This window comes from Glossina fuscipes, unplaced genomic scaffold (genome assembly GCF_014805625.2).
Source record: "Glossina fuscipes isolate IAEA_lab_2018 unplaced genomic scaffold, Yale_Gfus_2 116, whole genome shotgun sequence".
Classification (NCBI taxonomy): domain Eukaryota; kingdom Metazoa; phylum Arthropoda; class Insecta; order Diptera; family Glossinidae; genus Glossina; species Glossina fuscipes.
In genome coordinates, this window is record NW_023998459.1 from 1043316 (window position 1) to 1058427 (window position 15112).

Genomic DNA, 15112 nt, shown 5'->3' on the forward strand with positions numbered 1-15112 from the left:
TTTTCAATATTTGCAGTTGCTTTGGTTTTCGAAGGTTGATTAATGGATGAAAGAATGGATTCATTACCACTTGTGATATGTTGAGTAAAGTTGAGAGCTGGAGATTCTGGAGAATTTGGTATATTAGATTTTAGCATATATGTTGTTGTTTGGATTTTTTCAATATTTGCAGTTGCTTTGGTTTTTTCAATATTATCTTTGGCAAGTGATGTAACTGGTTTCGCAATATAATTTTTGGTTAATGGTGGAACAGGTTTTTCATTGGAAGCAGTTGCAGTTAAAGTCTTACTAGGCTCGATTTGCGAGGCAACAGCAGCATAGGTATTACTTTTGCCAATTCCATGGGCTACAGATGGATTTCTTTCCCGGTATGTGCGTCGCGCTTCGCCCACGCTACAGTAATGTTCTGTTTTGATTTTTAATATTTCACGCATCTGTACAAAACGTGGGCATTGTTTGTCTAACGCTGAGTGTTGATCATTGCAATTTATGCAGAAACTACGGGTACAGCTTTCAGTATGTGGAGGATGACCACAGTTAGCACAAGATGCAGCATTAGTGCATCTTTTTGCCGTATGACCAAGGCGTTGGCAATTTTTACACCTCATAGGATTTGGGATGTATAGTTCTACTTTACATTTATACCACGCCACATCAACTGTTCGCGGTAATTGATAGCGATCAAAAGTTATAATAATCCTTCCTGTAGGAGAGCGTGTTTTTCCGTCATCATTCAGTTTGGTTAATTTATATGCTTCAGTCACTCCTTGAATGCCCATTTCGCGAACAATTTCATCTTCCGGCACATGCTTTAAGCAAGGGGCATAAATTACGCCTCGAACCGAGCTAAGTTTCTCATGTAGTTTAGCTGAAATAGCACATAGATTAGCTAAAGAATTGGCCTTTATCAGTTTTTCGGTTGCGCGCGGGTTCCCAGCGAAGACCAGTAAATTCCCATCGCGTAGAATCGAGATCGAGTCGATCAATGTTGTTTTAATACTATCTAGAGCTTTTTTTATAGCAAAAGGGCTAATTTGGGAAATTGTTATTCGAGCATCGGTTGAAGAAACAACAATATATTTTTTATCAATAGGGATTATATCGCTGATCGGCAACACCGGAAAATCTGATTTTTTATTTTTTTTTTCTTTGGGGGGATGTATCACTTAATAGATAAAATCTATTCGGGTTTTTGTCTGGCGGCCCCAGGGCCATTATGCCTTATTGTTGTCTATTTATTATTATTTTTGAAATAACCACTCACTTGAAAAGGTTTGGGAACTGTGCAAGAAGGTTGGGAACTACTAAAGAAAAGTGTCAAATGTTTTCAATTTTTTTTTTTTTTTTTTTTATTTTGTTTTTTTGTTTTCTATTTTTTATTATATATAGACGAAACAAAAGCACATACGCGATATCCGCGTTAACCAGTTTTAGCAATAACACTGAAAAGACAGAAGTTAAATACACAAAAACACCGAAAACACCGAAACAATTGAAAAAACGCAGACGAATAGAAAACACGCACTACACTGAACACAAGTCGACTCGTCTATGAATATATAATCTTATATATATAATTGTATAAAAAAAAAGCATTTATCTCCTCTTGAACGCATCACGGCACCTCAAAGCGTTACCCAGGCGGAAAAACGTGAAACCACAGAACGGAGAAAGCCTTGCGTTTAGAGCAAGACTTTGTAGATCGTTTAGATGGATAGATTTTTGTGATCATTGAGTCCTTTTAATGTTTTTCTTCCAGGAATGGCAAACAAGTAGATCATAATTTTCTGTTCGTCAGAATACATAAATGAAATATGAACACGTTGCAGCTGAGTCTGAAACACCAAAGTATGCCTCTAACACCTGCTGATTGGTTATAGCTCGGTGTTTTCTGATACCTCCGAGATTTGTAAAGCCAATTCTGTTGTGGGTGAGATAATTTTAGCGCCAATTTCTTTAGGAGTCCACAGCGACTTAACATTTCCAATAAAGACACTAAAAATGCTGTTTTTCTGAGCCAGTTACAGCCTCCGCAGAAACATCTTTGCGTGACAATAGTAACGGTATAGCAGTAGCCTTTGATTAGAAATATAAAAATTTCCTTTAATATCGCAATGAATTTGGTGTATGTATTAAGGTTACCTGAACAGGTGTCATTAATTCAAAACCCATACTTTCAACAACGTCAATACGGGCCTAGATAACGGTGGCTTTTCCAATGAGGTCCACTTCTTACAAGACATTAACAACTTAATATCTAAAAAAAAATTAAAATTTACTATTTTTTATTTTGTAAAGAAATTATCCACGTGTTTGCAAATCCTTTTTTTACACTTTTTCTTAATATTTTCTATGTTATTTTAATCGTTAGGGCGCGGGACGATAGCACCCCAAAAATTTTCTCGATAGTACAAAATAAAACAATATTCAGTAAATAAAAATGCTTTGAATAGTCTCTTTTTTTGTCAGTCAGCTGTTATTTTGGCGTTTATGGACCTACCCGTATAAAGTGAATGATGCTAAGCTGTCAACTACTTTTTATTATATTTCTTTATTTTAATATTTGTTTTTCTCTGTATCTTTTATTAAAGTTGGCTAGAGAGAAACAAACTTTTTGTTTGCATCAAAGCGTGCTAATCCACTATAAAGAGTTTTACTATAAGTTAAGCCCAGCAACTGCAGACAATGCTTTAGTTTTCAATTTCTCAATTCTCAACAAATACAGACTCGCTTTTTCAATTGCTCTCAGATGTGATCAAATTCATACACCCTTTTTCAATTGCTCTTAGATGTGACCAAATTCATATGCGCTTTTTCAATATTTTCTCAATTGCCACCAAATTCTGACTCTCAAATGGAACCAAATTCTTACTTACTTACTCCGTACGTAGAGGCAAATGAAGAATTATTATAATGACATAAAGACATTTGATAACTTGAAAACTTTGCAAAATATTTCTTTATGATTAACGAGAAAAAGACTTGATCCAATAAAGATTAAGTTTGATAATTAGCAAAAATATGGTTTTTCATTTTTATTTGTAATAAAGTTTTTACTATTTCTATGAATTCATTAATTAAGAATTTTCATTTTGCTATAAATATGGTTCTGAATTTTTATAAGTGTCGTGTATGTATTCATAAATTAATTGAAGTAAATACTGAAACGATTTATTAGTCACCAAATCATCCAAATCTGTACTGTTAAGAAATTCAACCATTAAAGGTAGAAAACTTTCGCAATCACCGTCTGAAATTAACAAGCAAAACTCATGAATAATAGCTAATAGGAGACAAACAAAACTAAAGCATTTGCCGATCAGATGGCAGAATTCAATTAACTTGAAAAATAAAAGAGTTTGTATATAATCGAGGGCATTGTCGACATCATATTCAGTCCAGTTATTGCGTAATATAGCAGCGCACCACACTTTATGACGAGCTCGAATGGGTCATCTAAATAGTTAAGCAATTCGAAGGCTGTGGCTAAAATGCGTATAAGACTTATTAAAATTATATAAGTGGAAAAACGGTACACCGCAAAAGCTTTGTCGAAATTTATTCACATCCCAAAAAATATCCACTTTAACGATAACATTTACTTCACCACGTATGCCGTGCATCGTATGAAAAACTGGAATCCATCCCGAAAGAACCTTCCCATGTGGAGCCGGACTAAATAACTCTAAGCAAAGAGGATCCAAACTGATATTTACTTTTCCAATGGTATCATTGGCGGAGTAGGAAAGGAAGGAAAAAAACAAAGTCGGTCTGTAAAGGGTGGGTTTTACTTACGCAAATGGGATACTTTCTTTTACAATAGCGACAAAAAATATTGGCGTGAGCGATGAAACAGTCAATCTGCTTTGGAGAATGAGGAAAACGGCTCTTCAGTTTATGTATGCAAAGTAGGCTTCTCAAAAATAACTCAAAACCGCTATGTCAATTGTTAGCAATAGAAACACAAATCATCCCAGAAATTGATAATTACCAATTTTTAAAACGGATTTAGTTTATCATCACACGATTCTTGAGACAACCGTTCATTGCTCTAATGCTCGCAAAAAAAATGTTAATTAAACGAAGTGTTCGCGAACGAATTAAGGGATAATGCCGCAGCGGGCATCTTTTAACCAAATTTTGCTTGGCGGTATAAGCGCCCGCTACTGATGCTCAAGAGTAATATTCAAAAGGGAATCGAAAATTTTATGTGCATAAAAAGATTTTTTTTCGTTTGAATAAAATCACTATTAAAACGACTTAAATCTAACTGTACTTAATTCCTATTTTTCTCGAAATTTTGAGATCGCTGCCCTTGAATTTTTAACTTTCAGTCGACTAACATCGAATTTCAAGTGAATTTTCATAAGAACATTCTCTAGTGACAAATAGGATTTTTGATTGGTTGATATTATTACCTAAATCCTAGCAAAATTATGGAATGCAAAATTCGACTCAACTGAAAATAATCATCTTTCTTGTTCGATAAATGTTATTTTCAATGCTCACAATCAAACATTAGCACGCATAGTATATGTGATGGAGCAAAAGATTGCAGTGATGGTTCGGATGAAATTTTGGAGCTTTGTGTTGGTTTCGATTGCCCTGAAATAGCATTTCATTTTGGCTACGGTGCTTGTATCAATGGCAATGCGAAATGTAACGGCATCAAGGAGTGTACCGATGGTTCCGACGAAGCTTGGGAGCCATGTAGCGTTCCTAGAGTTTGCATAGGCAGTAAGTTATTTTGCTTATATTAGTTATAAGAGCTGTAGGGGAGCAATTTAATTGAATAATTTTTTCTAGTTCCATAAAACTTAAAATTGTTAACTTAATTCCTTTGTTGGATATCGTCTTTTTTTTGTTTTTTAATATAGGGTTAATTATTTTAATTGTGCTTAAAATGCTTATATAAAAATATTAAAAAAAGAATAGTAGCAAATAAAATGCGATGTTTTGACTTTTCAAATTTATAAAAAAAAAAGACAAAAAATATTTAGATTCAAACTTTTTCATATCGATTTTTTCTTTTGAATTTGCCGAGAGTAATAAAATTATATTTCACGGAGTAAATTGTTTCCAAATATAAATAAACAATATTTTCAGCAACGTGCTGCAAAGAAATATCTCATAGTTTCACGCCCTCATGCTTATTTATTAATTCTAAAATACTAACTCTTTCTGATTAAATAGCTCCCTTCTGTTGTTAGAAAATGAATGACAAATGAGTGAATGTGTAAATGAGTGAGGAAGTGAATAATGAATGAAAAATATGCGTCCAAAATGGTTAATTGTAAAATAAATATGGTGAACACCACCTGACCTGACGGATTAATTTTTTTGTAGTAATATCAACGATGTCGTTATCAAACAAAAGGACTTGTAAAAGTTAAATGTGTACACTACATGGAAATAATTGAAAATATTACCGAAGATTGTCTATTTGTTTTAACTTGCCTCCTACCGATATATATTGACGATTATAGCAGCGTCATTTGGATAAAGTTATTGGTTTGGTATTCACATGTTGGAGTTAGAAGCGTTGATAGATTCGGTCTCACTTTTGTTCCTAGCTTTAACCTGAAAAACACCAAAGGCTCCTTGACCCAAAGACAGTGCGTATAATATATCACCGCGTGGATATTCCAGTTTTTCCAACTTGTTGCTCAACTTAGATTTAGGAGGTGTTTCATTGAGCACATTATGCACCCTAGCCATATGTGATGTTGAGAGAAATTCTCATGACTGGCGTTCAAATTATAGTCGTTTGGTTGATTATTATATTAACGGCGATACCTCTTGTCGAAACATTACATTGTGAATTTGGATTTTGTAACGTTTTTTGTTGTTGCTGGCTGGGAAGTTCTTTATTCTTAGTGATTTTGTATAGCAAAAGAATGTTTAAATGCAGAGCGACAATGAGTACGAAACTAATACCAGCTAACAGAAATATAACGGAGGGCGTAAAAAATGTTTCCATTTTAATTGGCTCCAGTTCCTTTAAAAGTATTATTATTATTATTATTATTAATTTCGCCACAGAAATAAATTCTAAGACTAAACTCTTTTTAAAAAGCACTAGCATCTAAGGCTATCGGCCTTTTTTTATTAAAAACTCTACCGCACTTGAGATTCGAACCCACGACCATTGACTTGCTAGTCGAGATTCCTCCCCTTCGGCTACTCAGGCGGATCTGCCCTTTAAAAGTAGTATCAATATAATCGCCCACTACCCATTTATTTATAAACAATTGCATGTGTTTTTCATTCGAATTCGCTATATCACCCATTCATTGCTAAAGGTGCGTAATTGAACGATCCCAGTAAAGTCTGCACATCGTTCACAAACAAGAACTACTATAATATAAACTATGTCCAATGTCTATAAAATAAAAAGCATCAACAGTGCATTGACACTTTATGGGTACAAAACACCACTTCTGATAACGAGCGAACTTTATGCGTATAAACAATAAACAAACAAATTGCAGTTACTTAAATGAAGCGGAGATTGTTTTAGAACAGCAAAGACTTACAATGTTTGTGGCATGCGCGTCGCACAAACATCCGCACACGAGGAAGACAGTTTATGGAAATAGCTAAACTTACGCTGTTATTGTCAACGCTTCAATTTAAAAAGTCGTTACACGAATACCTGTAGCATGCTATAGAGTATTTAAGGGTCAACAGTAGAAACTAAAGTATTTTTCATTCTTTTAAACTAATGAAATAAATTCTTAGACTACCCGAAATCAAATGCTTTTTAAAATGTATTCCATATGTTTTACATATATATGTATGAATAAGAGAAAATGTGTTGAGTGAGGTCTGCTTTGAAAATAAACTTAGGCGCAACCAAATGGTTGTTTATAAATTGAAAATAAACTTAGGCGCAACCAAATGGCTATGTTTATAAATAATTTTTTTTTTTTCTAATAAATGCTTTTTTTATGTGTCAATTAGATGAAATACAAATTAAAATCGAACCTGAAAAACTCGAATCACCGCATAATTTAGTGGAATTAATGGAAATATCTGTTAAAGGAGAAAGCGAATCGAACGGAACATCAAATACGGCAGAAATGCTAATTGAGACGGAATTGGAAGAAGCTTTTGTAATAGGTATCAGCAAAAGCTTAGCGGCAAGTGATGAAGAAAAGCACGATTCCGACTTGCCGCAAATTTGTGATAATTGTAATAAGGTTTCTTACAATATAAAAACTTTAAAAGCTCACAAGTTTTCGGAACGTATTAATTTGAGTATTGGAGAGGATGAACAACAATTATTACATGATGAGGTAAACGAGTTTTATAGCTTATGAAATGAAATTTCGTGAAGTTATTTTATATTAAATTTTTTTTTGTTATATAGGCTCCAGACTACAGGCAAAAGACAAGTACGTATTTTTACATACAATAGCCTTTTAGAAATGATACGAATTTGTATTTTTTATTTACTTAGCATCAATTTCTACTTAGAAAGAGGAGGGATCTTCGAAAGAACGTAAATCAAAAAAAGTAAGGACGGCAAGAAATCCAGTCACAAAGATGAAAAAGATAAGAAAAAAGATGACAAATCTGGCGACGAAAAAGATGAAAGGTGTGAAAAAATGAAATTTGTCAGCTACAATAGCGTAATACATGTTTCCTTATTTTGCAAAATATATTCAGTGAACTAAAATCGTCTTCAAAATCTGGCCATAAAGATGATAAAGGTAACTTTTCAGCAAAACTTGAAGTATTAGTAAGTAGCAGTAAACTTTGTCAAAGAAACTTACGTTAAACGAGAAAAAAGAAATGAAAGACTTCCAGGGCAAGAAAGTGTGAATTTATATTATGGGAAAAGTCATATTGTAATAACACTCAGCACAAATTATGCATATCTTTAATTCATCACGGCGCATCGTCATAATTCAGCTATTCAACAGTTGGCGAAAGTATGCTGTAATCTTATAAAACTCTGTGGAAAGACTTACTTAAGCTTGCACGTAAGATCGTTTAATTTAGCAATGGAGAGTCAAGCGATGATGAAGATTATCATGAACCATTGACCAGATTGTCGGCTAAAAATTTGTCAATAGTTAAGACTGCTCCTGCAATTGTTATATGCGTTTATCTCTTTTGAAAATATTGGCGTGTAATCTTATGCGTGAATGTTGAGAATAAGTTGAAGGAGTGAATGAATTATTGAACGAATGAAGTCAACATAATGCAAAAGTTGATTAGAGATCTACAATTGTTTTGAAATAAATTAACAATTTGTAGCCTCTGGATAAATCTACCAAATAACGTACATTTAGTGTACACCTGCTTTGTTCATATTGGCGGTATTACAGCAACAAGTACGTGTGTCGCCATATTAATTTATATTATATTTGCCATTGCTTTTTTAGATTCTTTAGGTTTTTTTATTTTGGATAAAACTAAGTATGAATGCATGTATTAGTGATATAGTTTATATAGAATGGAGAATATGGATAATGGTAATAGATGCGCAAATATATCAATTATTGTTATTGCACGCAGGTGGCGTGCAAAAGGTATGGAAACTAACGATCAAAAGCTGAATACTATTCTGTGAATTTCTTATGAAATATATTATTACAATTCCGATTACAAAACGCTTGAGTTGCTATAAGATAGGCATTATATAATAGTAAATGTACAAAGCTATGTACGTAAGCAGTTGCGTAGGGACTAGTAAACGTAAAAACCCCAAAATTTGGGATAATTCTTCAGGAACAGATCATTTGACTAACACTCAAAATTATTATCTTCTTTATAAATATACCAATGAAATAGAATAGGCGACTAATGTTTATTATTAATTCACATCTTTTAATAATCAAATCGCGTCTTCGTAATTTATTATTGTATTCAATTATAATATCTCAAATATTAATTAAAACTACATGCACAACTTTGGCAAAATAAGGTAACCAAGTGTAAAATTTTCTACGTAGATGGAATCGACAACAAAAACATTTATTAAAATTGCTTAACCATTAAATCTGCACAGATATTAAAGTTTGTCCTCAACATCTTGTCGTTAAATTAACCATCTAATCAAACGAATGGTTCTTGTTAACTTCTCCTTCGCAGTCGTTTCTGTTTAGACCGCGTTTCGTATTTTCTAACTGCACATATTTCCTTTACATATGCAACGCTATTTTTGCAAGGAACATAGCAAATTTTATACACTAAAAAGGCAGGCGTGAGATTTTATACGTAACGAGAAATAACTCAAGAAAGCGAAATATAAATGAGAAAAAGAAAATATTGCATTCTTAAGGTCTATATAAAATATTGAAAAAAAAATCTTTACCGTATGATATGTGTTAACGAGCGAACATGACTACTGTGTTTTACTCTCTTCTTTAGTTTGAGTGGATTTTTCACACTGTGAAATCACCCGATATTTTTATTCGTATCGCTACATATAAAGCAAATTACCTTTTTGGCCCAAAAACATAGTGATACGAATCTTTTTCCATCTTATAAAGCGCTCCTTCGACGAACTGCAGAAATATGAAATTGGATTCTATTATTCATTGATTTGTCATCTCTCAATACATAACATCTAATAAGTGTTTCTTTGATAAAATTGGTAGCTATACCAAATAGGAAATCCTTTTGTCGCTTTCACTCCTGTTAAGTTCCCTTTTTTTAAATATAATCCGTTCTTTTTACGCTGTGTTACAATTGTTTTCATAAAAATACATTCTCTAATTATTTATTTATTAATTTCATATAGAAAGTAATTCAATAAACGAAAAAAATGCGGAAAACAATAAAAATTCACAAAAAATAAAGCGTTCACTTACGTGGCTGCTGAACGTTTGTGGTAATTTCTGAGTGAAATGGTTCCTTACTTTCTGGGCGTACTGATCCTTCATATTTCTCACACATGTAACATGTTACACAATTTTTGTCGTGATACCTTGGGTGGCTTCCCAGTCCTTTTTTTGTGTTGCTTCTTATACCTTTCAGTTTAATTTCAAGAGCAACTTTAGTGCAGTTTTTGGATTTTTTAAGTGTTCAGATACGTCTATATCATCTTTTGGCTCGTTTACTTGTTTTTATTGTTAAGGTAGCTATTGATGCTTTAAACTTCAGAAGGGACGTTGTAATGGCAATAGATTCATTTAAAAATTAAAAACTATGTTAAAATGTTCAACTTTTCGTGAGGATAAGACGTGTCTCTACCTGCATAAATTTACTATGTTTTTTCGTAGCGAAGGGTCTCGCTATTGATATTTCTTTCTTCTTCTTGTGGTCCTATAATTATCCATTATCCTTAGGTTCCACACAGGCGTAAGAAGAAATCATATGAACGATATTATTGTCATATTTCTATTAATAACGCCAATGAAATGCAATTTTTTTGTAACTCTGCACATGAAATTGTTGCACATAAAAAATGAAACGCAGGGGCTGACTTACGAAATAAAAAAGGGAATTCGATGCACATGCAATTGTCGTGAAAAGATTAATTTTTGCGATTGAGAATCATCATGAGTTGGAAATAGTGAATTTGGGTTTCAACGAATTTGGCGTTGACGGCGCTTTGGTGTTAATAACCGATTTGAAAAATACACTTAGGTTAAGAAAACTAATTTTAGATAGCAATCAGGCAAAGAAAGAGTCACGCAAAGTTATTTTAATAGGCTACGTATCACATAAATCTCTTTAGTTTGGACGTAGCAATTGCGAACCTATTAAGAATGCTATGCGGTGTTTTAAAAATCCGGATGTCTTGGAAGAAATGCTCGAAGATCAGTCAGAAATCGAAGATGATGAGGACTTAGATGAGGAGAACGGAGATGGAGGTGATGAAGATTACAATGAAGGCAACATAGATGAGACATATGATGAAGAAGATGAATTATATGACGATCATCATAACGATACCACTGAAGAGGTTGAAGAAGGCGAAGATTATATGGAAAATGCAACTGATAAAACAGCTTACACAACGAGTCAAGACTTTGCCCCTAAGCTAGCCTTGCTTTTTAAAAAACCCAGTAAAAAATTATGCTGATCGTATTTTTACAGACTCTTAGCACTAACGAATCGATTGTTTCTAATAAGATTGTTTCTATCTAATTCAGAAGCCGTGTCTGCTACAAATGTTTGATTCGCTTAGAGATTCAAATAAATTAAAGGGTTTTATGGAAATCATTAATGTAATTATTCTTGTTTAAAACGTGTCACTTTATATACATAAATTAGTTTTTTTTAAAGGAATTTCAAGGTGACAATCATTTGTTGCTTTTAGTATTTACTGCTCTAAAATGTGCCCTCGTAGCTCATTCATCGTCAGAAGCTTTGGAATTGGCTGTGGCTTTGTACCAATAAACTGTGCATTATGCGGTGCAAATTAAACAAAAACGGCGTATTACTAATTATCTGCTCATGCAACTGGGCTTACTGTGTTGCGAAAAGAAATTTCACACGGAGTACAATATGAAAAGTTGCCGTTTTGCATTAAGGCAGACATTGTCTAAGAAATCAATAGACGGTGTTCAAGCGGATGTTTGATTGATCTTTGAAAAAGTGTGAATTGCAATAAAGTTTGTCGGTGTGTGTGTACGGATGTTGACCTTATCACTTACTTATGGTATGATACGCTGATTGCTCCGTTTTTACCGGGTATTAATATTGCATTGACATCATCACCACTCCCTTCTAGTTTGCTTAATAACTCAGGTTTTCTGGTACTAAAGCGATTATTGTTTAGTTGGGCAGGCTTTATTTCGGCAGCCATTCTTATCACAGAATTTTTCTATTATCAGTTTCCCTTTTCAAGTACGTGGCTTTAACAGGTGTGAATTGATGCAAGTGCCATATGTTCACCTCGTCTTTGGAGCGCGTTGAACGCCGTCAACATGCTAATCAGCACCCACCCCATCACTCGTTATAGAGGTGCTGCAGATAAACTGAAAGGTAATTCAAAATTTGCCGAGGAGATCAGCCTTAATATATAAGCTGTCGTCTACGATAGATGTGGTCCCAACAAGGAAACTATAAAAAAAATTATCAATGGAGTCTACAATAGAAGGCAAGCAGACAGCTGATATACGACTGTCCATATATTTTACAGGTTTTCTTCTTGCTACTCATAAATATATTTTACAGGTCTTCTTGGGCAAATCATCCCCTATTTGATTGTTCCGTAACCGTCCAATTATCGCTAATAAACGCGCCCAGCTCTGGATTCAGGGCGCGGAGAGGCTGCGCACCAACAGTCGCTACAGTACAGTGTCGTGATATGCGCGTTGCCGATTGTTTTGATTGGCTGGCTCCCCTGTAGGCCTACACCATTATAAACTTAATTTAAATCTGTAGTTATGTATTTATATATTATATATTTATATAAGCCCCTTTTACACATAATATACATACATAATACATGAATACATAAAAAATGGACATAAAATCATAAGGATCGGTCCTGTGCAGCTGCAAAAGAAAAACTTAACTTTGTTAAAACTAAGGAAATATTAAAACACTAAATCCAGTATGCTCTTATTTTCCTTGAAGTTACTCTTTTCTTGTTCAACTTATTAAACTTTTATTATCAAATGGTCGTTCCTTGCCATTTCTTATTTCAGTTTTATGTAAACGTTCCACAAATCTATTCTTAGCTTTTTTGTTAGATCGTTTATAAAAAATTCCCTTTTGTTGAGAATGGAGAGAGCAGAGATGTTTTCAAGAAATATTTCCCACCATTTCATACAGTTAAGTGAGATAAATATTTCCAGCCATGCTGTTAAATGCAAATGATTATTTGCAAATGATTAATTGATGGAAATGATAAACGATTATCTCAATATATTTCACTTGCATATTTATTTATACATTTTTTATCTTTTCTGCTAATTACTCTTCGGTAAATGTGTTATAATACTTAAAACTATTTGATAGACTTTCTAGCTCTAGCTTTTGATCTGGCGTAATCATTTTATAACGCAAACGGCCTAAATGAAAACGAGAATAAAGCCAAGTCTCCGCTCATCAACGTCAATATTAGCCCTGATTGAACCGTCTTTCTCAGTGTAGAATTGGATGCAGAAGTTGCAGTCCCTAACCCATAGGAAGCATGTAAGAGCTTGCCAAACGATCGCAGTAAACAACATCAGTTAATTTTCGAATCACAGTAAGATGTAAGATTGCAAGTTACTTTAAATGCCACATAGCAAATTGTACATTAAGCGTAGTTGCTTTGATAGACTTTACCAATCAATATTGAGATTAAGCGATAGACGTCTTTAGGTTGCTGCAAACAACTCTGAATGGATTAAACAGCGCATAATTGTATTTACATTCATTAAACTTAAAGTGCCTAGAGGAACGTTTAAGGACACTAAAGTTTATCTCACCATGTAATGTGTACGAATCCGTAGTAATATTAATTAAGTTAATTAAGAAGGAAAAACCAACGATAAATTTACGTTGGACGGTAAGGATAACAGACACAACCTTTTCTCGCAAGAAGGAAGAGAGACAAGCGGGTCCCACTCCAAACTCCTTAGGGAAAACCGCAAGAATTGCTTTTCAACTTCTACACAACACTTGTAGCTGCTTTGAGGGACGCCAGACGTCACGAAACATCCATCCGAGCTTATGAAATTAAACAGAACTTTGAATTGTCTGTTATGCAGATAAGGGCTTATCGATTTCACTAAGTAGAAATGGAATCCAGAGCCATAAAGTTTGAAGATCAGTAAGTTATGGTTAACTAAGTCAAACGCTCTACTAACATCAGTATATCGACATGCGCGCGAGAACCACTAGTAGAACCCTTCAAAACGAGGCAAGTAAACTCTAGGACGTTCGTGGCAGCTGATATTTCTTTTAGGAAGCCATTTTGGAATGGAAAAACATAAGATTTGATAGCAAAAGCTAAATACTGAGTAATAAGCCATTCACACGTGATGTGAATTTTGTGAAGCGGAAAAAGGAAACTACTCTTCCAACACAAAGGAAAAACATCTGATATCAAGGACTGATCATTGAAATAATACCACATAGCTCGACAGATCATGATTTAAATATATATGATGGAATCCCATCAGACCTTAAACCATCTACAACGTCATTTTTTAAAATGACAAAGTTAGAAGTCGATACCGAGTTATTTATTAGATACGGATAGTTAATAATTAAATTGGAGTTAGCAGTTTTAATATCACCAGACGACTCGGAGCCATTGAAAGATGCATGCGAGGGATGTATGGAGATTTTTGTTTTGGGGTTAACAACCATAAAAAAATAATTAGGGTTAACAAGCAGTTTATCGACTGAAGATATCTGCAATAAGATTGGTGGTTGGGATAATCCAATATATGCCTTGCAGCAAAATAGGCAAAATAGTCTTAAGAAAGAACTTCTCATAAATTTTTTAAAAAGTTTGTTTTTCCTATTTTTGTAATATTTAATAATCTTGTTAAACCATGGGGCACACATTTTTCGAGGGCAAGCTTGCTTGGTCGGAACGGGTGCAGAAATAGCTAGGTTTAATGCAGTATAGAACAAAGATTTCAATATTCCCAACCGAAAAATGAAGTATAATGTGCGAAAGATAAGATGTAAATAGTAAGATATCGGTTTTATTAAAATCGTATTGTTTATTAAAGGAAGTTGGGCTTGACACATAAGAATGATTCAATGGACCGTCAAGCCAATTGACGGAAGAAGAGGATAGAATTGTGACGAATTTGCGATGAGTGGTAATCAGGCTCAATCAGGTGTCGGTGAAAGCCAAATAGGAAAACTCCTTGCTGACCGAAATTAGGCAAGTGGAGCGAATTTTTGAGTTTAGGCCATTAACATTTTGGAAACGAATATTACTGGGCCTGATATTATATTGGGGAAAAAGAAATCCATTATTTTTTCGGTAGATGGCTGCACTGATAGATTTCTCGTAAAGCATCGATCAAACAATTTCATATTTATGCTCGTTGGAAAGGTGACATTTCGCAGTAAAAAAAATTCTTTTGTTGTATTTTGTTTGGTGCATTCAGTTGTCAGTTATAGCGTGTTAAAAATGAAAGTGAACAAACAGAAAATTCGGTACATTTTACAGTTTTTCTTTGACAAAGGCGAAAAT

General features: G+C 33.8%; 1 long non-coding RNA gene across 2 annotated transcripts in view; it reads right to left on the bottom strand.

Moving 5' to 3' along the window:
• Positions 1–1572: 1572 nt before the first annotated feature.
• Positions 1573–15112, bottom strand: part of LOC119640265 — a 77404-nt gene continuing 63864 nt past the window's right edge. For both annotated transcript variants that reach the window (XR_005247637.1, XR_005247636.1), the window contains exons 3-4: positions 2143–2257; positions 1573–2076 (exon numbers count right to left, since the gene is read on the bottom strand). This is a non-coding gene — a long non-coding RNA (uncharacterized LOC119640265). The remainder of the gene's footprint in view (positions 2077–2142; positions 2258–15112) is intronic.